Genomic DNA, 27980 nt, shown 5'->3' with positions numbered 1-27980 from the left:
CGACAGACATCACATTAACGTGTTGGTTTACATAATGAATGACTGAACCAATCAGTGTTTAGCAGAGGCACTTTTACCCAGAATCTTTTGCAATCTGTCTGTGTTTGTTACAAAACCTCAGAATTAGTGCATTATTCAACATTAAAAGATATATGCTATATTTTAACTTTGTACAAATGACAGAATTGACATTAATGGAGTTATTCTATTGGTATTAATGTTATTTATAAATCAAAACTGTAAGTCAGCATGACTTTATTTTTCAAGACCTCCGCCTGACCGGAGCGTTGTGATTGATAAGATTCAAGATTCAAGAGTTTTATTGTCATATGTACAGCAGAAACAGGCAGTTACACTATACAATGAAATTCTTACTTTGCTATTCCTCCATTCACCAATATAATCTTAAAAAAAAGAAAGAGAGAGAAAGGAAAAGGCGAAATGTTTAAAATAAAAAAACACTTAAGTTATTGTGCAAATTGTGCAAATATGTGGAGCAGCGATTCAGAGACTGCAAATCACGAGTAACAGATGTGGACAGTAGTATTCAGAACAAATATAAATAAACCTATGTAAACAGTATTTTAATAGCAGCAGTACGGTGTATTTAAGGTTCAATCTAGTGTAAACAGGCAAAAGTTAAAAAACAGTTCAGGGTGGGAGGGGAGAGGAGGTAGTGTATGATGTGTTTATAAGCCTGATGGCCTGTGAATAGAAACTGTTTGTTAGTCTTGTGGTCCTGGACTTCACACTCCTGTAACGTCTGCCTGAAGGTAGGAGTGTAAAGAGGTTGTGCTGGGGGTGAGTGTTGGCTTTATGACTGAGAGTTGGCTTTATGGCTGCTCTCAGAGTGCCTCTGTGCTGGGAGCTCTGTAGTAAACAAACGCTTCCAGCAGGGGCAGAATGTTCAAAGATGAAAGTGTGATCTCATTGTTTGGGTCTGTTGCTACTTTTAATATTACTAGAAGCTATTGTGGCATTAAAACTTAAATTTGTTTTATTAGTAGTTGTAAATGTACCAGAGACAATATTGGAATTTATCGGTTATCTGTAACTTCCGATACATTTTTGGGTGGTTTATTATTTTATCTTTATCGAAGATAACTTTTCAGTTATCTGATTATCTGTTATCGAAGTTAATTTTTTGGTTATCTGTGCCCACCATGGCAGAAAACTAAGACAGGACATGAGAACAGCACACAAAACGATTGCAAATAAACACTTAAAGTGCACTAACAGGGGCAAACCCCAACACAAAGCGATGTTGTATGATGCTGTAATGCAGAGGAAGCCTTTTCTGTGTACATGCCACAAGAGTCAAGACAGAAGTCAGACTACCAGAGCAAGAATTTTAGCTGAGGAAGCTTCTGCGATTAGAAGCGAAACGTCCTCGCATCAAGCAACCCAGTCCAGTCGAAGCTTCAAGCTTCTCTACTATGGAAACCACCTGGACAACTGAGAGCCTTCACAGAAATTTTTGAAATTCTCACAATTTTCTGCATAAGAAGCATCCACTGAACCTTTTTGGCTCAAAAACATAAATAAAAGCCCCACATCTCTGACACTAGTAGGTGGCAGGAGGAATGAGCAAGTGATGGATGGGAAGGAGGCTTAGAGGTGTGCAGATGGATTCCGAGTTGTGTTCTATATTTGTTCCCTGCTCACTTGCTCTAACATCTTTCTTTTGCTGTTTTATTTTAATTTATTGCATTATTTATTTATTATTATTTTTTTGTTTTGTTTTGTCTTTTACACTTTCCAATATATGCAGAATTGTGGGGAATTCTGTATTTTTACAAGAACTGTTGTGTCACGGTGTCCACTTTATGTCAGGTTTGGCCCCGGCTCGGGGTTTAGGTCTGAATTTATGGCATAATTTCCTTTGTGGTTTTCCGATTTTACTTATGTTTATACTTTATCATGTTTGTCTCAATTTGGTTCTGTTTATTGCTTTTCTTTGTTTATGCTTTAGTCACTGGTTTTATCCTTTGTTTATCATTTAGTTTTGCAGTTATTTGTTTATTCATGGTCTTCTGTAGTAATTATGTATTCTCTGGTTTTGCTTTATTAATCTTCAGTGTCTTATTGTCAGGTCGTATTCTGTTAGTCATGGGTTTTATTTTCTGTTATCATTTACTATTAGTTCAGTTATTCGTTGCTTTATTCTGTAGTCACCGGTCTTGTTTTCTGTTCATTATTTATTCTCTGTTAACCAATAACTTGTTTTGCCATTTCTATCATCATTTATTGCAGGGCTGGATCCAGAGTGAAAATCTGACAGATGCATTTTTGCCCAATGATAAAATAAAAATCGTACGCGTCTTGTTATTCAATAATCTTCATTCTTTTATTCATGTGCAACATACACTGTCACACTTCTTTGAATATATTTATTATACTTCATGGACCATAGTGAACACTTCTTATTTGTATAAATACTGTATGATGTCCTATAAAAACAACACTATAACAAAAATTGACTGTAAACAGGATCAAATTTATTGTCAGAATCTTTCAGTTATACCTGAATCTATATATGATTTTTTTTTCAATTGATAAAATCAATAAAAATATGACTGCATATATTCTTAATAATAATATATTGAGATACAGACAGTTCACAGAAGACATTTTCCATTGATACCAATCAAAATTAGAAACAGTCCAGCAGGTAACAATATTCATCATGTCCATGATGTCCACAATTGTGATATGTGTACAACTGTGATGCATTTGTTTTAGTATATTTAGATTTTGTTGTGATTTGGCACTTTATAAGCCGATTAAATTGAAATTGAACATTTTATTGAGTCTTAAAGTAAATAAATATGAAATCGGTCACTGGATCCTTAAACTTTGGACATAATAAACTCTACATGGTGGATCCTTGATCTCTGGGCATACAGTAGTGTTCAGAATAATAGTAGTGCTATGTGACTAAAAAGATTAATCCAGGTTTTGAGTATATTTCTTATTGTTACATGGGGAACAAGGTACCAGTAGATTCAGTAGATTCTCACAAATCCAACAAGACCAAGCATTCATGATATGCACACTCTTAAGGCTATGAAATTGGGCTATTAGTAAAAAAAAGTAGAAAAGGGGGTGTTCACAATAATAGTAGTGTGGCATTCAGTCAGTGAGTTCGTCATTTTTGTGTAACAAACAGGTGTGAATCAGGTGTCCCCTATATAAGGATGAAGCCAGCATCTGTTGAACATGCTTTTCTCTTTGAAAGCCTGAGAAAAATGGGACGTTCAAGACATTGTTCAGAAGAACAGCGTAGTTTGATTAAAAAGTTGATTGGAGAGGGGAAAACTTATACGCAGGTGCAAATAAATTATAGGCTGTTCATCTAAATTGATCTCAAATGCTTTAAAATGGACAAAAAACCCAGAGACGCGTGGAAGAAAATGGAAAACAACCATCAAAATGGATAGAAGAATAACCAGAATGGCAAAGGCTCACCCACTGATCAGCTCCAGGATGATCAAAGACAGTCTGGAGTTACCTGTAAGTGCTGTGACAGTTAGAAGACACCTGTGTGAAGCTAATTTATTTGCAAGAATCCCCTGCAAAGTCCCTCTGTTAAATAAAAGACATGTGCAGAAGAGGTTACAATTTGCCAAAGAACACATCAACTGGCCTAAAGAGAAATGGAGGAATATTTTATGGAGGAATATGCAACTGCATCGGTCCAAACTGGTCTGGATCCGGGCCTGTATTGTATTCAATTTTATGACTCAGCCAGCATCAGTCCCATTCCAGTTTTGGTTTATTATTAGTATTCTTGTTTTCCCCCTTTTTCCATGAGTCACGTCATTTCTTAGTTTTGCTCCTTTTGTTTTGCTCACGCATTATTGTTTGTCTGGAGCACTTCACATTTTACACCATTAGTATTTCTGTCACTTTCTCCTCTTGCTTTGCACTGCTTTGTTTTTCACTCATGCGCTCTTGCCTCTTTTCTCTCTTCTTTGATTCACTAAACCACACCTCTTTCCAGAACCTGCTACACACCTGCATCTCATTACACCTTGATGAGTCTGCCCCTTATTTAAGCCCTCACAGTTCCACAGCTCATTGCCCAGTTGTTGACTTTGTTCACTCTCTCGCCTTTTGTTCATGTCCTGTTTGCTTCTTAGTGTTACGACCTTGCTAGTTTGCTCCGACCTCCGCCTTGCCGTAATCCTGAACTCAGCCTGTTTTTTGACTCTCCCTCTGGTTTTGCCTACTATATTCCACAACACCGTTTGTATGACCTCGTTTTTTGGACCACGTCCCAGCCTGTACCATGCCCGATACCTCTGCCTATTTATATGACCACCTGTGTACTGAATCTCCTGCCTGGTTACTAGACAAAGCCTTTTTTCATTACAACCAGCCATGCCTGTGAGTCGGCAAGTGTCTCCTACTGCTTCAAGCCACCACGAGCCCTGACAACTTTACATTCTAGTTCCTTTTCCAGATCCCGTGCAAATCCTAATGAGGTGTTATCAAAAAAATAAATAAATAAATAAATAAATCTTAGCCTTCAGACATCCTTAATTCATTATTTCATCACATATAGTTTGATGGATTTCATCAAATGGTTCCACTATTCATTAAAACACTCAATATCCTGCAATCAGTGACGATGTCTGAAGCCTGTAATTTTGCTATTACTTGTGCTTTCCCATCAGTAAGGAATAATGGAGGCTGCAGTGCAATCAAAGTTCATTTAAAGAAGAAGAAAAAAAATCACACTCCTGTGTGAAATTTAGTAAAACTGAGTCACAGCCAGTGTAGACGCTTACATAAATCACCACTTCAGAAGGCTCTTCACTTGCTTCCAACAGAATAGTAGTGATTGGTAATAATGATGGTAAGACAATAGAATATGATCAAATGGAACATTCATGAAATTTCTAATATAGCATTAATTAGTCCTGCATTCCACATTGTGATGAGCATGTCTCCCTCCATTTTGTGTGGTAGCACTCGTCAAGATTTAATGGATTGGATGCAGACTTCAAACTAATGTAGGCCGTGAGCTGCAGTTGCAGTGTATTGATCTGTGTTGTGAGGAAAAAGTCACGAGGCACTTCACCGGGTCTCTGGACACTTCAGTGTAGCTCACGTAAGGCCCATCAATGGGCCTGTGATCACATCTCTTCTTGAAGAGTCCCAAATGACTTTTAGTGGACATGTGTAATGATGATGCAATCCAACATAGATCTGCTTCAACTTCAGTTAGCAATACTCCTCAGTTGTACAGGTCCTGTGTTTATAGAGCAGTTGTTTTCTGACAAAAAATGCTGGCATAGTGCTGCGGAGCTCTTCATCCCAGCGTTTTCATAAAACAAAGTGCTGTGCATGGGCTTTGTTTCTATGACAACAATAAATAACTGGCAACAAGCTTACATATGTATGGTTTATAAAAAAGACAACACTCATCAGCAGCATTTAGAGGCCGTCCAATCTGCTCCCGTAGAACGTTATGTGTTAAAAGTTTATCTTATCTTATCTTATGGGGTGGGTCACTTCAGTCCTGGGGGCATATTCATTTCACGGGATGTGGATTTATTGACATGTAAAAGTCTTGACCCTGAATATAAAATGGCCCCATATTTCAGATGTATTTCCAAATAAATAAATAAAATACTGTTTTATATTCAGGCAGGACAGTATATTTTTATGGAATTTCTGTTGCTTATAAGAAGTGAGCAAAATGTTGCTGCATTTTTATGCATCAATGTAAAATGGTATCAGTCAATCAATCAACTTGTGAACTGTTTATAATTAGTTCACAACCATATTACATAGTTTTTCTTGAAAATTCACAAATGGTCCACATGCAGACTGACTGTTTTGTTCTACTTCATCTTCCATTACTTTTATACCAATAGTGAAATGAAAGGTTTAGGCTGATTTTATGTGTAAGTCCCTTCAGGTGCTCTCTCGTTTTCACTCCAGGTTACCACAGAAGATCAGAGGTGGATATGCACGTTAATTCGGCACAAGTTTTACACCGGATGCCATTCCTGAAACAGCTCTGTATTACATGGAGAATGGGCAGGGGTAGATTTGAACTGGCAACCTCCTGTGCTGGAAACAAGTGCATTTTACCACTTGGCTACCACCCCTGCCCCTGATTAAATGTGTTACTGATTAAAAAAGATCAGTAAAGTAAAGAGCACTGTGATCACGTTTCACTTTTAAATACAAGCAGGGCTGGTTTCAGTGGGAAAGACAGTGACAGAATGAGAGAGAGACAGAGAGCAACAGACAGAGACAGAGAGAGAGTGTGATTTAAGAGTGACGTGGAACATAGCCGGCGCCACAAGGGGGCGTTTGGGGACGACGCCCCCTCATGTCATCAACCTCGCCCCCTCGGATGTTAGAGTTATCAAAAAAATAAAAAAGAAAGAAAAAGAAATACTGGAAAATATAGCAAAATATTAGTTAGTTATTCAATAATATCACGTATTTAACAAATAAACCAAATTAATTAACTAAAGTAATTAATTTTAAAACAAACGGATATAGCGTGTGTCTGTGTTCAACGGATTTGATAGGTTGAGGGTTGCGCTTGTCAGTGCGGCAGAGGGTGGTGCGTTTCCAACACGTCGTGACGTCAGACACGTCGCTTCGGAAGCGGGAAGGGGGCAGAGATTGCTACGTCACACTCTGGCTGTTTCCACAATCTGAAAAAAGTTCAGCGATCGCTGTCTTGAACTTCGGTCGCCTGAACCACAAAAAAACCTTTAAAAAACAGCAGTAGAACGATTCTCCCATCACCCTGCTATACCATATACCATACGGTGCATCTGGAAAATATTTGCAGCTCTTCACTTTTTCCGCATTTTGCTATGTTACAGCCTTATTCCAAAATGGATGAAATTCATGTTTTGCCTCTAATTCTACACACAATACCCCATAATGACAGTGTGAAAAAGTTTTTTTTAAGATTTTTGCAAATTAAAAAAAAAAAAACAACTAAGAAATTACATGTACATAAGTATTCACATCCTTTGCCATGAGGCTTAAAATTGAGCTCAGGTGCATCCTCTTTCCAATGATCATCCTTGAGATGTTTCTACAGCTTAATTAGAGTCCACCTGGGGTAAATTCCACTGATTGGACATGATCTGGAAAGGCACACACCTGTCTACATATAAGCTCTCACAGTTGACAGTGTATGTCAGAGCACAAACCAAGCATGAAGTCAAAGGAATTGTCTGTAGACCTCCAAGACAGGATTGTTTCGAGGCACAAATCTGGGGAAGGAAATAAAAACATTTCTCCTGCTTTGAAGGTCCCAATGAGCATAGTGTCCTCCAAAGCAGCATAAATGGAAACTAAACTTCTGTAAATGGAAGAACTTTGGATCCACCAGGACTATTCCTAGAGGTGGTCGTCCGTCTAAAGTGAGCAATTCGTGCGAGAAGGGTCTTAGTCAGGGAGGCGACCAAGAACCCGATGGTCACCCATCATTTCTCTGTGGAGAGAGAAGAACCTTTCAGAAGGACAACCATATCTGCAGCAATCAACCAATCAGGCTTGTATCGTAGAGTGGTCAGACAGAAGCCACTCCTTAGTAAAAGGCACCTGAAGGACTCTCAGACCATGGGAAACAAAATTCTGGTCTGATGAGGCTAAGCTGAGATTAAGCTCTTTTGCATGAATGCTTGGTGTCATGTTTGCAGGATACCAGGCACCATCCCTACAGTGAAGCATGGTGGTGGAAGCATCATGCTGTGGGGATGTTTTTCAGCGGCAGGAACTGGGAGACTAGTCTGTACATTGCTGCCAATGTACGGACATCCTGGATGAAAACCTGCTCCAGAGTGCTCTTGACCTCAGACTGGGGTGACGGTTCATCTTTCAGCAGGACAGTGACCCAAAGCACACAGCCAAGATATCAAACGAGTGGCTTCAGGACAACTCTGTGAATGTCCTTGAGTGACCCAGCCGGAGCCCAGACCTGAATCTGACTGAATATCTCTGGAGAGATCTCAAAATAGCTGTGCACCGACGCTGCCCATCCAACCTGATGGAGCAGGTGAAGTGCTGCAAAGAGGAATGGGCAAAGCTGCCCAAAGATCGGTGCACCAAGCTTGTGGCATCATATTCAAGAAGAGTTGAGGCTGTAATTGATGCCAAAGGTGCATCAACAAAGTACTGAGTAAAGGGTGTGAATACCAGTGGTGGGCACAGTTCCGATAATCTGATAACAGATAATTATCAAAGATAATGTTTTCATTATCGTTTTATCTTTTTAGATAACTTTAAAAATCATTATCGGACTAATTATCTTCTGATAAATTTCTGTCCGATAACTTTTAGACCGATAACGTAGTAAACAAAGCTGAACAGCAGCAAACATTTTTAAAATTTAAAATCAGTTGAGCACCTACCTGTTAAAAGTTTCCTAACAGGTGTATAGTTCCACCCTCTGCAAACAGAAGAGAGCTGCTTCCAGGAGAAACCACTCTATCCTGTGCAGATAAAGAAGAACTGGTCACACAAAAAAAAAAATCATTTCCTTTAACGCCACACTGATACGCTGGCAATATCACCCAAGTCATACATTTGTAACTTATGGTTCAAATTTTAACCAAACTAATTTTGGAAAAGTTATTTAAAATTACTGTCATGTCTGAAGTGTTATAAACTGAAAATATCAGATATATGTTTTAGTTTTAAAGTAATGTGCTAATTTTTAAAGTTTTAGTGAGCACATGCTGTGCCCAGCAGTGCATTATGGGTAGGATAGGGTAATCTCAGTACATTCACGACAGGACAAATGCATTTCAGACACTCTGTTCAGCCTCCACGGACAACAGCATTAAACTCTAGTGCCTAAAACTCTCGTGAATATATTCTCTGGGTTTATAGACGTTGTTATTGTATTTGCTTTTGTTACATTCCACGCATCTTAAATGAAGGAAACACAGATTATCTGGAATTTTGTTTTGGCAAGTTTTCAAGGCCTCTACTGCCATCTACTGGCCAGTAGTGTTCATGGCAGTTCATGGCAGTATTTGTCCTGAAGCTGAGCAGACACTGTATAATATTTTTAATCACTGTACTCGGTTTCAGTTCAAAATGTACAACAGAACCGCACGGTGTAAAAGTTCAGAGTGCCCGATTTATGTTCTCACACACATTGTACGTTCAAAAACCACACGTCGGAGTCATGTTTCCAGAAGCAAAACGTAAGCTTTTTTTCCAAACTTAATTTACAAAAACTCTCAATGGGAGACATCAAAGTATAAAAACAAAACAACAAAAAAACATTACAAGACAGCTCTGCGGTGTTTGCACATGCACAGTGCGAGCGGTTGGATGCTTGTTGTTCTTCAGCAGCAGGATACCCTCACGATGGCCGACCAGAAAATATAACAGGTTTGATTTTCATCTGACCATATGACCGGCAATCAGGAGGTGATCGTGAGATGTTAAACGCAGCATGTACGCTACGCATGTACGCTACACGATGCAGGACGCGCGACAAACCTGAAACTTGGTCCAAAAAATTCTCGCAAGAATGAAAAATCATCTGAAAAAGGGCCAAAACTCGCACAGTGTAAAGCCAACATTTATGTGTCAAAACAATATTGAGTGCACGTTTTACAACATCATAAAATGTGCGCACATCATAAAGCGTGCGCACGGCACTAATAAAATGAGCGCACAGTCTCTCCACATGCAAAACATTTTGCATTGACATTTCCAGGGCTCTGTAAAAATGCCTGTTTTTACAAATAAAAAATGGAATATTTTACAAAAGCACATTTATCTGTAAACACCAACACACAACACACGTCACATTAATGTGTTGGTTTACATAATGAATGACTGAACCAATCAGTGTTTAGCAGAGGCACTTTTACCCAGAATCCTTTGTGCTCTGTCTGTGTTTGTTACAAAACCTCAGAATTAGTGCATTATTCAACATTAAAAGATATATGTTATAGTTTAACTTTGTACAAATGACAGAATTGACATTAATGGAGTTATTCTATCAGTATTCACACCAAACCATGTCAGCATGACTTTATTTTCCAAGACCTCCACCCGACCGGAGCATTGTGATTGGTAGAGAGCTGGCTTTGTGGCTGCTCTCAGCTTGCTTCTATGTTGGAAGCTGTGTAGTAAACAAGAGCTTCCAGCGGGGGACAGGATGTTCAAACATAGAAGTGCGGGCTCATTGTTTGGGTTTGTTGTCGCTTTTGATGCTTCCAGAAGCGATCGTGGTGTTAAAACTCAAATTCAGCTTGTTAGTAGTTGCAAATGTACCAGAGACAATACTGGAATTTATCGGTTATCTGTAACTTCCGATACATTTTTGGGTGGTTTATCGGTTTATCTTTATCAAAGATAACTTTTCAGTTATCTGATTATCTGTTATCAAAGTTAATTTTTTGGTTATCTGTGCCCACCACTGGTGAATACTTACAGTGAGGAAAATAAGTATTTGAACACCCTGCGATTTTGCAAGTTCTCCCACTTACAAATCATGGAGGGGTCTGAAATTTTCATCTTAGGTGCACATCCACTGTGAGAGACATAATCTAAAAAAAAAAAAAAAAAAAAAAATCCGGAAATCACAATGTATGATTTTTTAATAATTTATTTGCATGTTACTGCTGCAAATAAGTATTTGAACACCTGTGAAAATCAATGTTAATATTTGGTACAGTAGCCTTTGTTTGCAATTACAGATGTCAAACGTTTCCTGTAGTTTTTCACCAGGTTTGCACACACTGCAGCAGGGATTTTGGTCCACTCCTCCATACAGATCATCTCTAGATCTTTCAGGTTTGGAGTTTCAGCTCTCTCCAAAGATTTTCTATTGAGTTCAGGTCTGGAGACTGGCCAGGCCACTCCAGGACCTTGAAATGCTTCTTACGGAGGCCCTCCTTAGTTGCCCTGGCTGTGTGTTTGGGGTCATTGTCATGCTGGAAGACCCAGCCATGACCCATCTTCAATGCTCTTACTGAGGGAAGGAGGTTGTTTGACAAAATCTCGCAATACATGATCCATTCATCCTCCCTTTCAATATGGTGCAGTTGTCCTGTCCCCTTTGCAGAAGAGCACCCTCAGAGTATCATGTTTCCACCCCCATGCTTCACGGTTGGGATGGTTTTCTTGGGGTTGTTCTCATCCACTAAACATGGTAAGTAGAGCTGATTCCAAAAAGCTCTATTCTGGTCTCATCTGACCATATGACCTTCTCCCATGCCTCCTGTGGATCATCCAGGTGGTCATTGGTGAACTTCAAATGGGCCTGGACATGTGCTGGCTTGAGCAGGGGGATCTTGCTGCTCTGCAGGATTTTAAACCATGACAGTATCATGTGTTACTAATGTAATCTTTGTGACTGTGGTCCCAGCTCTCTTCAGGTCATTGACCAGGTCCTCCTGTGTAGTTCTGAGCTTTCTCAGAATCATCCTTACCCCACAAAGTGAGATCTTGCATGGAATCCCAGACCGAGGGAGATTGACAGTCATCTTGTTTCTTCCACGTTCTAATAAATAATCATAACAGTTGTTGTCTTCTACCAACCTGCTTGCCTGTTGTCCTGTAGTCCATCCCAGCCTTGTGCAGGTCTACAGTTTTGTCCCTGGTGTCCTTAGACAGCTCTTTGGTCTTGGCTATGGTGGACAGGTTGGAGTGTGATTGACACTGTGTGTGAACAGGTGTATTTTATACAGGTAACAAGTTCAAACAGGTGCAATTAATACAGGTAAAGAGTGCAGAATACGAGGGCTTCTTAAAGACAAATTAACAGGTCTGTGAGACCCAGAATTCTTACTGGTTGGTAGGGGATCAAATACTTATTTGCAGCAGTAACATACAAATAAATTATTAAAAAATCATACATTGTGATTTCTGGATTTTTTTTTAGATTATGTCTCTCACAGTGGACATGTACCTAAGATGAAAATTTCAGACCCCTCCATGATTTGTAAGTGGGAGAACGTGCAAAACCGCAGGGTGTTCAAATACTTATTTTCCTCAGTGTATGTTCCTGTTATTTCTTTGTTTTAATAAATTTGCAAAAATAAAAAAATAACCTTTTTCATGTCATTATGGAGTGTTGGAAGTAAAATTTTGAGGAAAAAAAATTGCTCCACTTTAGAATAATGCTGTAACATAACAAAATGTTGAAAAAGTAAAGCGCTGTGAATACTTTCCGGATGCACCATATATCCTCTGTGTGACTGCCTGAACTGAAACAAAACGTCCATGCCATAAAGGTCTGATTCGAAAATATATATGTACCGTTCCACCCGTAACATTTATCTGTTGAAATTGTCAGTTTGTCTGATATCCACACCTGTTCTTAATCCATCAGCAATCCAACATATGCATGAACCATTCATTTGGTGGCAAACACATCAATGGAATATTCACATCAACATTCACCAGATTTTATACCCCCGTCACACTAGAGGACAAATGAGCCCGAATTGTGTCTGAATGAAAATTTGACCCACATTCCTGGAGTATCGAGGTGCATTCGCGGCCGTCGGACAGCATTCTGGGTGTCCTGCAGCCACCTAAAATGTTTTGCACATGTTCAAAACATTCATGGTGTAGTCTAAGTGGAAAAACTATAAAACCGCAGTCTGACTGCATTCTAAACAATTGGGCATCATTTGTGATGTTCTGATCATATTTTGTGGGGGGTCGGCATGTTTCCAGCACAGCCGAATGTCCTGACTGTGCCTGAACACGCTACGAGCGTACCTCGAGTCCTGCTGGATTATATTTCTTCCAGCTGCACTCATGCTTCACTCGTTCGGCAATGTAAGTGCATTCATCATATTTGCCCTGCATTTTGACAGCTGACTGGGTAATCTTGTGTTCCACCAACATTTGTACTGTATTCGGAGGCTCATGTGCATGGCACATGCATGAATCAGTCGGGGCGGGTTGGAGCGCAGTCTGGGTATTTGGACGGCTGTCTTCCACAATTCTTATTCCCCCCAGATGTGCCACAAATCCTGATTTTTGACATTCTGCCAGATTCGGCTTAGCTCATGCTCAATAGTACTAAGTGTGATGGGGGCCTTAATGTTTCCCCTCATTTTGTGCTCTTTAACCCTCTGGGGCCGATGGCATCGTATACGAGGGCTAAGACCAAGCTTTACTAAATTATAAATAACTTTTGTATGATATGAGATAGAAACTTACTTTCTTTTTGCTGAAAAGTTAACTCTGCGGACTTTCGAGCCAGCCATCGGCCATCTTTGTACTCCTCATAGAAGCTGTGTGATGACGTGCGCAATGTGAGTGTCCAATCGGAATTGGTTCACCATCACATGGTTTTCCAAAATCCAATCGTAGGGTAGATTCACCTCACGTGAAAAGCCAAAGATCGTTTTCAGGAGTGATGTGTTAGTAGTTGGACCGTTTGAATACCCCCTGGGTGCTCCAATGAGTACACGCTATTAGTACATACTCAGTGCGCCCTGTGCCATTACGCACAGTGATCAGTGAAAGCAGGAGGAGACAGAGAGCCTCTGATGACAATCTCACATGCTCAAACAAAGAGTGTGTAACTATCAGTATTGCTCCACTAGTTTGCATGTGAATGTTACTGGATAACTCTTTCTTTCTCTGCATAATGCACTGTTTACCATATCAATGGACAACAAAACGCATAGACCATTTTGTATATATTGTTCAAAATGTGCATTTGTGTTTATTGTTTGAACCTTTTTGTTGTTCAGTCTTTCACACAAGACCTCAAATTACCTTTATAAAGTCTCAAAACAGTTGTTTATTATAGTTTGCTGTGTGTTTTGAATAAATATGTGTGGAAAATTATTTTTCGCTTTATTTTTTCCTTGCCTATTTTTGATTGTAAACCTTTATTACACTTATAAAAAACAACAAAAAACATATATATTCTGAAAGCACAGGTTGTCCTGAAAAAAGAGACATAAAACTTGACTGTGGGATGCGGGGAGAGCTGTTAACAGCAATAATAAAATATTTAAGCCAGGCAAGTGAACTGTCCAAAAAATGTCCTCGGACCCCAGAGGGTTAAACTTAATGAGTTAGAAGATGAGGTTTGAGCAGTGGTGCGCACAGTTCCGCTAATCCACTAACCGCTAATTAGCAAAGCTAACTTTTTGTTAGCAGAATAACTTTTCAGCTAACTTTGAAAACCATCAGTGGACCAATTAGCTTCCACTAAATTTTGCTCTGCTAACTTTCAGTCTGCTAACATTTTTGTTGCTGGCACAGTGAGTAAAGCTTAATGGTCAAAAACATTTGTAAACCCTAAAATCATACATGTTAGTTCCTGTCTGCTGTATATTTTGCAACAGTCAGACTGCTGTAAGCTCAGCCCTCCCCCAGCAGAAGGGAGTGGGCTGGCGGCCTGGCGGGCTGGCTGGCTGGCGGGCGGAGGTGGTGGCGGTGGCTGCTGCTGATGCAAAAAGTGTAATTTACTTTCCACATGCAACAACACAGACAAGGCACTTTTCACTCATGATTTCATTTATAAAAAAAACTAGTTCTGGACAGTTTATTGACATTAACGGCAACTCTGTCATTTTTACAAAGTGAAAATATCACACATATCTTTTAAAGTAATGCCTTAATTCTGAAGGTTTGAGTGTTAACAGACATATTAACAGGCATTATGGAAAATTAATCTCCTCTCAGTCACAATCCCCCCCCCATCAAAATGCAGAGAACACTGCCATCTACTGGATGGGAGTGTGACTAGCAACCAACGTGTGCTCGTTGGTCGCTATTTGTTGTGAATCACATTTCACCAACAGAATTTTCAGTTTTGCAAATGCCTTTTTTTTTTTTTTTTTACAAAAAAAAGACATATTTACAAATAAATAAATAAACCAAGCAACCAGTGATTGAGAGGAGACTCATTTCCCATAATGCCTTTTGGCATGTGTGTCTGTTAACGCTCCAACCTTCAGAATTAGTGCATTACTTTAAAAGATATGTGCGATATTTTCACTTTGTAAAAATGACAGCGTTGCCATTAATGTTGATGAACTATCTGGAATTAGTTTTGTTTATGAATGAAACCCTGAGTGAAAAGTGAAAAATGTGAATTTTCAAATGTGATTTTCTGTTGACACACTGTTGACAGAAGAACAAACCCCAACACAACACTGTTCTGAAATAGCTAAGGTGCACTAAAGTTTTGCACAATACAAGCTTTTAGTGGGTATTTATTTACTTATTCTGACTGTTTGGTCATACATTTTAAAAGTAGCAAATGGAATTGTGTAAAATAAAGTTAAGTTGAATGGTTTTTCTGCTGAGCAGTGTTGCACAGTTACTTTGAAAAGTTACTTTATTGGTTATGTTTTACAGTTACATTTTACAGTTACTTTATACAGTTACTTCATTAGCAGCTGTGGACAACGTGTTGGCAGCTGCTGAATGTAACTAATAAAGTAACTAGTAATCTAACTTGGTTATTTTTAGGACCCCTTCACACATAGTGTGAATATGTACAACTCACGGCGACTCACGTCGGAGCAGCTCGTATGAGCGAACTACACAAACATCACGCTGACGGGCTGGTGTGCAAGATCCCAGGTGCAAAGGTTCGTGCACGTGGGAACACAGTGTGAGCAGCTGTGCGATGTGGTTATACATTGAGCAGCTGCTGTGAAGAAACAATAATAAAAAAAAAAAAAATACATGCTGCAACAGGTCCGTGCACGCGGGAACACAGCAGCTTTTCACAGCAGTGGCGCGATGTGGTTGCACATTACGCAGCTGCTGTGAAAATAAAAAAAAAATTACATGCCACCCACGGGAATCGATCCCACACTTTCCAAAAGCTCTGATTGCCAGTCAGAAACTTTACCACTATGCTACCATCACTGTCCTATGAAAGGTGCAGGGAACTGCCTGATATCGGGAAGCACATGGACGTATTTAAAAAAAATAAAACCACACACCATATAAAAACACCACATCTTCTTGAAACCCTCTTATCAAGTGGGCAATACAAATATGATCCATCTGTTCCTCTGTAGATGACCCATGGTCACAGACATACAGTCATGACATGACATGAATGAGAAGCAGGGCACTCTTATGCCCATATTTTCTGTCGGTGTGTGCAGCCGGCCTTGTGCGCGTGTCCTGCCCAATACATGTATCTTGTGGACGGTGCGCCGCAGGACAGCCATCCCCAGCCGTAATGTTCTGGACGTCCACAGCCGTGACGTTCAGATCCACAGCTCCCCACAGCTGCTCCTGTCGGCAGCCACACTTCCTGTCAGTTCAGCGCACACACCAAAGTGTCACTGTCACTGTATCTGTTTGCAAAGCCACACTCGTGGGGACACTTAGACAAATTTCACATCCAGCTCGACAGGGAATGTCTGCAGACTGTTTTCATGATGATAGTACAAATGGCCACACATTTTCTAAGTGGCATGCAAGTGGTGTTAGATGCTCATGTGTGTCAGGTCAAATTTGGCTGACACCTGCCGCAAGAGAGTTTGATCAGCTTGCAGAGTGCACAGTCTGTCTTTCAGCCGCTGGTGTGCACAAATAGTTGTAGCAAAAGGTGTACGAGGTGTTCAAGGCAGCTACGATTTTACACATTTTGCACACACTTCCTGCTTCATGCACACTTTATGTGATAATCGACCAAATTCGCACTATGTGTGAAGGGGCCCTTAAGATTGAGTATTCAGAAAAGTAACTATTATTTTTACTTTGCTGATTAGTTACTTTGCTGATTACTTAATCTTAAGAGTAACCAAGCTAGATTACTCGTTACCTTAGTTACATTAGTTACAAGTTGTCGGCAGCTGCTAATAAAGTAACTGCATAATGCTGCTAATGAAGTAACTGTATAAAGTAACTGCATAAAGTAACTAAGAAAGTAACTTTTCAAAGTAACTGTGGCAACACTGTTGCTGAGGGAGCACGGTGGCATAGTGGTTAGCACTGTTGCCTCACAGCAAGAAGGTCATGGGATCGCGTCCCTTTCTGTGTGGAGTTTGCATGTTCTCCTCGTGCCTGCGCGGGTTCTTTCCGGGTGCTCTGGCTTCCTCCCACATTCAAAGACATGCAGGTTAGGTGGATTGGAAACTTTACATTGATCACTGGTGTGTGTTTGTGTGTGTGCAGGAGTGAATGTGTTTGTCTGTCTATATGTGGCCCTGCGACAGACCAGCGCCCTATCAAGGGTGTACTTAACTTCTCTCCCTATGGCTGCTCGCATAGGCTCCAGCCCGCCATGACCCTTAATTGGAGCAAGGGGGTATAGAAAATGGATGGATGGATCTGATTGCTGAAAGCATCACTGTCCACAACCTACTGTTGAGTTGAATTTACACACATTGTGAAGTGCATATATTCACAAAATACATAACATCTGCATCAGGAGTGGAAAAGATAAGGTCTTCACTTTCAGGAGTGTGCCTTTTCCTTTTAACTCCTCCCACAAGGAAAGACAAACTCGAGCCAGTCCAGTGACTCTGGTTGACATCCAGGAGAGAAGTGAGTTTTTGTTAATTTCCAATCCCTTTAACAAGGACAATTTCACACTTAATGCACACCTTCAGCTGAAATTTAATCAAACCATGTCCTTGCAGCTTAGTGCCTGACAGAAGAAGACAGAAGGAATACTCCATGAAGCAGAATAGAACAGAATAGAACATAGCTTTTATTGTCATTGTACACATACATACAATGAAAATAAATTTGTCCTCTGCATTTAACTCATCATAATTACAGTTAGACACAATCCAACCACTAGGAGCAGTGAGCAGCCACAGTCCGATACCCAGGGACCAACTCCATATGTAGAGACGCTGCCTTGGTCAGGGGCAGAGAAAGGTACAGACCCTAAATAAGCAGGTTTTTGATTGTGGGAGGAAACCCACACAGACATGGGGAGAACATCCAAAATCCACACAGAAAGGGCAGGAATCGATCCCACAACCTTCTTGCTGTAAGGCATCAGTGCTAACCACTAAACCACCATGCTGCCAAAATATCATGTTTTAACTGTCTGAAGCCCGGTGTCGCAGACTGAACGGCCCCCCCCCCTAAAAATCGGTTTGCCCTGCCTTCACTGTGCATCACCTCGTTTCTGCTTAAAACTGCAATCCAGTCATCATCTATCTCAACGATAGATATCTAAAGTGTTTGTACAACAATCATTTCCACATAAATTCAGCATTATTTCAGCAGAAAAGACAGAGGAAGCGATAAGAGTGCTGCAGCTACACAGGCTGCTAGTTGCTGTGTTCACTGTGCGTCCGTCATTTCAAAGCGTCAGGGAATATTGCCTCGTTTCTGCTTAAAACTGACTTTAGAATTATTTAAGAGGTTTTACCTTTATCATCTGATGGTTAATAATCACATTAATCCATTTGATCACTTTGGGTGAAGAGACGCCGTCTCAGACGTGCTGCTGTGGTCCGAAATGACGCATGTGCAGTGGAGGCAGGGCGGACCAATTTTTTTGGGGGGGGGGGGGGCAGTTCGGTCTGCGACACCGGTTCATAAACCATGGAGTCCCACAATATAAAGAAGAAAAAACACATAGAATTAGAGCAGATGACTACGTGGAACTGGCAGGTTTGGACTAGTATTGTCTGCAGCACATTAAAATAATTAACCTACGTCGCTCCACAAAACAATTAGAACTCAATTAATGCCATTTATCTGGTGCAAACAGGACATCATCCAGTCAGAGAGAATCACAGTATTGAGACAGAAAAGGGGCCAACAACAGTGTGCCACACAAACAACACATTTCTCTCTGCCTAGTTTAGCATTTACATAAATAATTATCATGTTAAAAGCTGTTTTGCAGCAGATATTTCAGAAGGTAACCATGTAACCATCATCCTGCATTTTAAATATGTTTTGTGAGAAATCAGAGAGAATGCATCATATTTAATATCTGCAGATAAGGTGAAGTTATTTTATATGATTGTGTTCTAAATTTGTTGGATCTTCAAGACGTTGCGCGTAGAATCTCTGTATTTTTTCCAGTGAATGGTATACAGTAAAATCAGTCAGAGTGGAACCATATGTACACTGTCAGTGTTAATTCAACACAGTAATGTTAGTTTTACACTGGTGATTTCACTGTGTAGTATTTTTCCCTGTAACAGTACAGTTGGTCAGAACAACAGACCAGCTCTTCACTCTCATAAGGAACCTGGAGGGTACCTGGAAGTATGCCCAGCCAGTCGACACGTGTTTTGTGGACTTGCAGAAGGCGTATGATCCAGCACACAGGTGCCTCAGTGCTGAGACCCCAGCAACTGAAAAAGGCCAAGAGAGCACCCACATTTCACCAGGCTGTGGTCTAAAAATGGGTATTTTGGAGAGGTGGTGATGGACTGGTATGGAACATGCCAAGGTAGTTCTGTCATACGGTGATGAAAAGGTGGGGGGATGGGGGTTAAGCTCCCAGACCTGACCTCACCTGATGTGAACATAATGTACCCAAGACTGATGAACAGGATAAATCCAACCGTTACCCTACGGTCAGATTAGCTACAAATGAGGGTGACAAGCAGCTGGCATTTATCGCTTGATGGGTGATAAAAGCCAACAGCTCATAGTTACTTGACTATACTGTGCACAATGTTTAATGATACATTATAAAATAGGGAAAATCTAAAACTCTCACTACCCAGTGGGTTCTCATTTCCAACAATGCACCATGGGCGCAATTTGGTGGGGGATAGTGGGGACATGTCCCCCCCCACCTTTTCAACCGGGGGGACAGAATGTGGTATGTCCCCCCCACCTTCTGACATATACGAGGTCTGTGAGAAAAGTATCCGACCTTATTATTTTTTTAAAAAACCATATGGATTTGAATCACGTGTGATTACATCAGCCAAGCTTGAACCCTCGTGGGCATGCGAGAGTTTTTTCACACCTGTTGGTGAAGTCATTCGCCTGTGAGCACGCCTTGTGGAAGGAGTGGTCCAGCCCCCTCGTCGGAATTCCTTTGTCTGAGAAGTTGCTGAGAGACTGGTGCTGTGCTTCATCAAAATTTTTTCAAAAACTGTGAGGCACATCCGAGTGGACACCATTCAAGAAATTCAGCTGGTTTTTGGTGAAAATTTTAATGGCTGATGAGAGATTTTGGATTGTTTCTATCGCTTTAAGGACTTCCCACAGAGCGGGACGTCGCGCAGCGCTCCGAGGCGACGTCGTCATCCTGTTTCAAGCTGAAAACCTCCAAATTTAAGCCTCTGTTGACCCAGGACGTCGTGAGAGAACAGAGAACTTTCAGAAGAGGTCAGAATCAGCAGCTTATCCGGACATTCCACTGTTAAAGGAGATTTTTTTAATGAAAGACGTGTGGACGGATTGGCGCGTCGGCTCGCAGCCGGCGTGGCGCCCGCCACAGGAAAAACACCTCCGTTGGAAGCCTTAAGGACAAGTTGGAACATGCCCTGATGTTAAACAATTTCTCAGATACTCACTCAACTGAAGGCCACCAAAAGCCGCCTGGATTTTACAAATGGTTATCAACACAGATTTTTTCAAAAAAAAAAAAAAACACAAGGAGGGGAGAAAAAAAAAAACTCAGACACCGTATGGACAACAGCACCACCAATGCATCAAGACCAAAGCTCCAACACCATCTCCTCTCCTGGCAAAAATAATTCTCCTAAATACCCAAAGCCCCGCCCCTGGGCATACCAAGAGATAATCAGAGGGGGATGTTTTTAACACTGCCCAAACAATCTATAACGCCAAACCAAAACTAAATCACAATAATAGAATTTCCTTACCCATCTTTGGTACCCAAAAATAAACAACAAAATGTAACAAATCAGACAACAAATCTACACACACAAGAATGGTTCAGCCCGAGGTTAGCTGACCGCTTGAAGCGCACCACAATGTGCTATTTAAAGCGCAACCAGAAAGCGCTTCGGTTTAGCCCCAAAGGATAGCTGAGAGCTGCGCAACAACAGGTAAGAGAGTTTGTCAACATTCAATACCCCAAATATGAACATATAGACCCAAAGTGTGCACCCTCAACCGTGCTACAACTGGGAGGAAGTGTATATGAATTCAAGCAGAGAACCAGCGCTCTGTAATCACACAGTCCCTGAGCACAGAGGGAGAGAGAAGGAGGGGCACGCAAGGCAGAGAGGGACACGGTGCTACAAGCACCCCGTCACAGTATCCTCCTCCTCCCCAAGGTTGACGCTGCGTGGCAACCTGGAGAGATAATCAGCCACCACATTGTTCCTGCCGGCCCGATGATGGATTCGAGCCCCAGAAAGGACCTCACCTCCTTCTTCGTGCAGGGCCGTGGACAACTGCGGCTCGCCTCCACCTTGTCCAGCTGCGGATGGACCTCACCATGCCTCAGCCGATAGGTAAGGTATTTAACTTCCTCCTTGGCCCACTCACACTTGGCTGGATTCAGCATCAGGCCCGCCTCTTGAATCTGGCTCAGGACCCGTTCCAGGTGCCGCATGAGCTCCTCCCAGGTGGCACTGAAGATGACAACATCATCCAAGTAAGCAGCGCAGCAGTCTTCACATCCATGCAAGACACAGTCCATTAGACTCTGGAAGGTGGCAGGCACTCCATGCAGCCTGGAAGAGGCCCGCGGGTGTCCGGAAAGCAGTGTAAGGGCAACAGAACACTTCCAACGGCACCTGCCAATAGCCCTTGCAAAGGTCCAACATTGTAAAGAACCGGGCCCGTCCAATCTTCTCCAGCAAGTCATCAATGCGAGGCATTGGATAGGCATCAAACTCTGACACTGCGTTGAGCTTCCGGAAGTAAATGCAAATGCGCAGCAAGCCATCCTTCTTTACCATGATGACCACTGGACTGCACCACTCGGACCGTGATGGTTCGATCACCCCCAGACGCTGCATTTCCTCTACTTCCTTCAGAAGCTTCCCCACCAGATGTTGTGGCAGCCGGTAGGACCGCTGGCGGATTGGACCCCTCTCTTTCAGATGGATGGCATGCTTGACCAGGTCGGTCTTCCTCGGGCTGGTCGCAAACAGCTTTGACACCCGCTGGAGCACCTCGCCGAGTTGACTGGCCTGAGTAGTGGAGAGGTGGTAGAGCACAGGCTCGGCAGACTGGATGGAACTGGCCACAGATGATGACTCCTCCTCCTCATCACTATCCACCTCCGTCACCAACAGATAGGCCACCGGAACCAAGGCAGGTGCCTCCTTTCACTCCTTCAACAAGTTAACATGGTACATCTACTTCGCCTTTCTCTTCTCAGGATGGTGGATTTCATAAGTCACGGGGCCCATCTTCCAAAGCACAGTGTAAGGGCCCTGCCACTTGGCAAGTAACTTGCTGGTGGAGGACGGCAGTAGGAGCAAAACCTTCTGGCCGGGCTTAAATTCTCTGTGTCGGGCTTGGGGGTCATACCACAACTTCTGAGACTGCTGGGCCCCCCGTAGGTTGCTCTCCGCTTCCTCCCGGTACTGGGCCAACCTTCCCTGCATCTCAAGCACAAACTGGACCACACTCCATTCACTAACTGCAGATGAAAGGGCCTCCCAACTCTTCTGCAGCAGGTCCAGTGGCCCTTGGACATCCCAGCCATACAACAACTCGAACGGGGAAAAACCCGTGGATGCCTGAGGGACTTCACGGTAGACAAACAGCAGGAAGGGTAACCATCGATCCCAGTCCCACCCGGTCCCGCCCACACGGGACATGGTGTGACATGCTCACCTCTTCCACAATTTCTCAGATAGTCACATGACTGAAAAGCCACCGAAAGCCATCTGAATCTTCCGAATGGTGGAAGAGGTGAGCATGTCACAACATGTCCTGTGAGGCTTCAACATGGTGGCGCTTTTGTTCCGCCATCAGCTTCGTGCCCAAGCCATCGGCATGAATTTCTCCGCCACTCTTTTCATGGCCAAATCTTCTGTCACAGTGGAATGTGCCGAAAAAGTGCTGATGTCTACCTCTTCCATAATTTCTCGGATAGTCACACGACGGTCCCACATCACCACAGCATTCACTTTGGAATGGTCTGGTCATTTCAGCATGTTGATGGCTGACCGGAGTGCGGCGCGCTCTCCACCATTGTGCGGCCGTTTAAACCAGTTGTACCACTCCTTAATCTGTGTGATGGCCATAGCATCGTCACCGAAAGCCGTCTGAATAATCCGAATGGTTTCCACCTGGCTGTCGCCCAGTTTCTGGCAAAATTTGATGTAGTCATGCTGCTCCAGTCGTTCCACCATTTCCTTGCAAAGAAAAAAACGACGAGAGACTACACCCATCCTCACACAAAGGCTGCTTACAAGCAAATGACGCAATCGACAGGCGTGAAAAAATTCACGCACGAAGGTTCAAGGTTGGCTCATGCAAGCACACGTGATTCAAATCCATCAAGTTTTTGAAAAAAATAAAAAGGTCCGATAATTTTCTAACAGACCTCGTATACAGTCTATGGTTTCTAGCCTGTTAGCACTGCATAAATAAATAGCATTGCATAACTTTCCCATTCTGAACAAGTATGAAAATATTGAAAAAATCAGAAACTAAATGTAAAGTTATAATGGGTATATTGATCTGTTTTGCTGCCTACCACTGTCAAACATGTTGATTTTGTTTTTACCTTGCAAAGTCAACATTCCTCTGGCAACTCTCACGATGACCTTTGAACTTTAATGAGTATAAAGATGCGGAACTAGCAATAGCTTAACTCAATCAAATTACAACATTAGAACTGAGCAGAGGTGTCAAGTAATGAAGTACAAATACTTCGTTACTGTACTTAAGTACACTTTTTAGGTATCTATACTTTACTCCATTACTTATTTTTCTGCCTACTTCTGACTTCTACTCATTACATTTTCACACAAGTATCTGTACTTTCTATTCCTTACATTTTTAAAACAAACAACCTTGTTACTCTTGGCTTCAGCGCCAGTGGATCCACCGGCGCGGCTCCACCTGAAGCCTGAGGTGCCAGCACAGTTCCACCGGCGCGGCTCCACCTGAAGCCCGAGGCGCAAGTGCAGTTCCACCGGCGCGGCTCCACCTGAAGCCCGAGGCGCCAGCGCAGTTCCACTGGCGCGGCTCCACCTGAAGCCCAAGGCGCCAGCGCAGTTCCACTGGCGCGGCTCCACCTGAAGCCCGAGGCGCAAGCGCAGTTCCATCTGCGCGGCTCCACCTGAAGCCCGAGGCGCCAGCGCAGTTCCACCGGTGCGGCTTCACCGAGGCGCCAGCGCACATCCACCAGCGCGGCTCCACCTGAAGCCCGAGGCGTCAGCGCAGTACCACCGGCGCGGCTCCACCTGAAGCCCGAGGTGCCAGCGCAGTTCCACCGGCGCGGCTTCACCGATGCGCCAGCGTACATCCACCAGCGCGGCTCCACCTGAAGCCCGAGGCATCAGCGCAGTACCACCGTCGCGGCTCCACCTGAAGCCCGAGGCGCCAGCGCAGTTCCACCGGCGCGGCTTCACCGAGGCCTGAGGCGCCAGCGCACATCCACCGGTGCGGCTCCACCTGAAGCCCGAGGCGTCAGCGCAGTACCACCAGTTTGTTAATTTCTTCAGTGATTTCCTCCAGAACTATCTGCCAAACTAGAAAACTGCTGCATCCTAGTAAGAGCAGAATACTACTGGAATGAATTTGAATAAGGAAAGTTGTTTTGTTTTTTTCCTCACTAAATGGATGCTGCAGTCACTCCAGTTTATTGTCTGGAATAGTCCCAGATTGCATTTCACAGCTTCTAGAATTGAAACATTTTCGTGCAGGTGGTGTTGGGGGGGTAATTTTGGGTTTTGGGTCTTGGGCCACATCTAGAACGAATCAGTTTTTAAATTAAGCTTTCAATTCATATAGTGGCATCTACCTTTTTTTTTTTAAAGGTTACTTTATACTTTTATACTTTAAGTAGGTTTTGGAGCACATACTTTTTCACTTTTACTTGAGTAAAGAGGTCAAGTTGATACTTCAACTTTTACCAGAGTGTTTTTAAACTGCAGTATCTATACTTCTACTTAAGTAACAAATGTGTGTACTTTTGACACCACTGGAACTGAGCCACAGACTGGTTTGTAGTACATTTAGACTGATTCAGGGGTCCATGCATTGATGTTTTAAAACTGATTTCCAACTTATAATGCAAACTGTGTGTCCCTAGTGCTTATATATATATATATATATATATATATATATATATATATATATATAAACACACTGTATATTGGAAGTTCCATAGGAGTTATCGCAGAATTTATCTTTGCATTTTTAAAGGAAAAATTTCTTTCAAAGGATATGAATAACTAACATAACTGCAGTTGAGAGTGGCTCCAGCTTTCTGCTGGAGGCTTGACATCAGTGGTATGTGGTTTTTTGTCTCAGTTTGCCGACTGTAATTGCCATTATCTCAGTGAGATTTTTGTATGTGATGTATATCATTCCTCATACACTGTTCTGTTATTAAGTCAATATGAAACATTATTATCACTTTACTGGGGCGTTGCTGGGCCGGTATTGTAGATTTACGTCGACGCTATCTGGCTATACCCGCCCGCTGTGCGTAAACAAATGACGTCATAGCGCGCAGCCCAAGAACTGCCCACAGAGGGAAAAAAAAACTGTCCGCAAAGGAGAAGATGAAAAGGCGAGAAGTGTGTTTTGGTCCCAATATGGATATTGGATATGATTTGCTCATGGACAGTACGACAATGAACAGCAGCTAAAGCAGCCAGCTTGATGAGGACGCACTGCCGAATTTGGAGAGCAGCGCGTGCCAGGCGACATGACAAAAGTTAAGTGAGACAACTTTTTATGTACGCGTGACGTGTTGTGTATCTCAGTAAAAACTGATAATAATGCAAATAACATACTGTTGTTGTGCGGTATGCATTTTTCTGAGTCCCTCCATCCATCCCGTCGCCCGCAATGACAGATACTCGCGCTCGTCTAACTCGGGCAAATAGCTGTCATTTTGGGCGACTGGGCATGGACGTCGGGCCTCTTGAAAATACATACCGCCCTCCAAAAGCATGTTATTGTATTATTATTATTTAAAACATGTTTGAATGTGATTTTTCAAAAAATGTGTTTGACACTGCTGATAATGCCTGCAAATCATAAATGCACATGTGACATCAGTCATTTGTGTGCTGTGCGAGTGTCACACAGCGGTTTGCACAGCTATGAAACCAAATGAAATTATAAATGCACAGGCAGCATAACTGTGGAAACCTTTTATGATGAGGAAGCTGTTGTTTCATGAATCTTGTTTGCTTTTCACACAGTGTTGCTTTTCAATGATGTTGACACCAACATTGTTTCCTCACATCAGTGCTGTTACGTAAGTGGCTAAATGAGGTCATTCAATCAACACATCAGTTCAGATTGCAATAAATAAATAAATAAAGCAAAGTGTGACAGCTTCCCTCAACTCCATCCTGGCATGGAACTGGAAAGCCCCTACATGTGGTGGAATATTTCCCCACCGGCACTTTCAAAGTCTCTAAAAATACATTTACAGAAACAAACACACAATGACCCACATGCAAAGTGAACACATGCTGCAACCACAAGTGCTGGAAATGGGCACGTATTAAAACAACGGTCCATTAGGGAATCCAGAGCAAGTAATCAACGTTGACTCGGGGCGAATATCAGTTCAGCTGTCTCACACACACACACACACACACACACACACACACACACACACACACACACACACACACACACACACACACACACACACACACACACACACACACACACACACACACACACACACACGTCTCTTCAAAATAAAGTTTTGGTTTATGTAGGTAGTTTCCTCTTTTATGACAACTGATTTATCTATTTAGAACTCATGACAGTTATTTTAAGCTATAAAATTGTGAATAATTATGTGTGTTGTCACGTCTGAGCCACCTAACCTCCGTTTGGGTGTTTATTAAATCATATTTGCAGGATCCATCACATGCTTTGCACACTGCATTTGAGTGGCTCCCCTCAGGGTGCCGGCTTCAGTGTCCTGGGTGCAAGACACAGAGGAGAAAAGTGACATTTGTTCCCAGGGCTGTTCACCTCTTTAACTCCTCTTAATCCCTCTGCTTTATTTCCCCTTGCAGGAGTGAATTTTGTTTGCAATCCCCTAATAATTTACAATATAACTATTTTATTTCAGAAGTACTTATAATTGTATTGATATTTATTTATTGTGGTATTATTTCATTTTTATTCATTTATTCATTTTTGTTGTTGTTGTTGTTTGTCTGAAATATTGCTGCTTTTGGCGTTTGAATTGCCCCTTGCGGACAAATAGTTTTTTTGAATTTTAATTTTTTGGTGACTGCGCTTTGGTTCTCCTAACAGTTTACTTTGTTGTGGACATGAAAAGTTATGAGCTGTGTATTTTCTCAGTAATCATACACTAAGTGGACCTAAAGGGTGAAGCTACCAACAGCTGCTCAAAGTGCTAACACCATTAGCATACAACATTAAATCCGAAGAGAATTTCACTCAGCAGGAGTATTACAGCAGAGATGTTTAATCCATTTGGATGCTTCACAGCACATGAAGCCGTATTATTCCAGGCGTTTGTAATGAAATACTCCAAAACCACAAACATAGTCTCCGCTACCAGCCGTAGCGAGTGGACACTGACCTAAAGATGAGAGGAAATGACGCGTCGCTCAGCTGTTGTTACTCAAATCGACCACGACCTTCAATTAACAGAACTTTACATCTTAAAATGTCTTAAACTAAGAAGGTAGAGAAAAATTCACCTCCTATAGAGTTGTCATGGAGGAGGAAACTATCTATAGAGATGAAAACCGTTCATGTACCAGGCTGTAATCATGTTTATTTCTGCTCTAAGGATAGACATTTTAACATTGAGTCCTGTGGGAAAGTGCTGTGTTTCAAGCAGACAGTTAAGATACTGCACTTCCACTTCGGTTTAATTTTTAGCGGCCTCAGGTTGTCGCTTGGTTTCTCCAGTTGACACTGGAGCT

The 27980-nt window shown here is 42.1% G+C and overlaps 1 protein-coding gene and 1 long non-coding RNA gene across 2 annotated transcripts in view; one reads left to right on the top strand and one right to left on the bottom strand.

Annotated features, from left to right (window-relative positions):
• The window catches only part of LOC117506962 (G-protein coupled receptor 22), a 131089-nt gene that overhangs the window by 86007 nt on the left and 17102 nt on the right, over nucleotides 1-27980 (bottom strand). The gene's annotated exons all lie outside the window — the stretch shown is intronic.
• Nucleotides 85-18363, top strand: LOC117506963. The gene is made up of 3 exons (XR_004559590.1): nucleotides 85-96; nucleotides 16377-16379; nucleotides 18138-18363. It is a non-coding gene; the product is annotated as an uncharacterized LOC117506963 (long non-coding RNA).

The sequence above is a fragment of the Thalassophryne amazonica genome, chromosome 3 (assembly GCF_902500255.1).
Source record: "Thalassophryne amazonica chromosome 3, fThaAma1.1, whole genome shotgun sequence".
Lineage (NCBI taxonomy): Eukaryota > Metazoa > Chordata > Actinopteri > Batrachoidiformes > Batrachoididae > Thalassophryne > Thalassophryne amazonica.
This window is presented reverse-complemented; position numbering and strand designations above follow the sequence as displayed.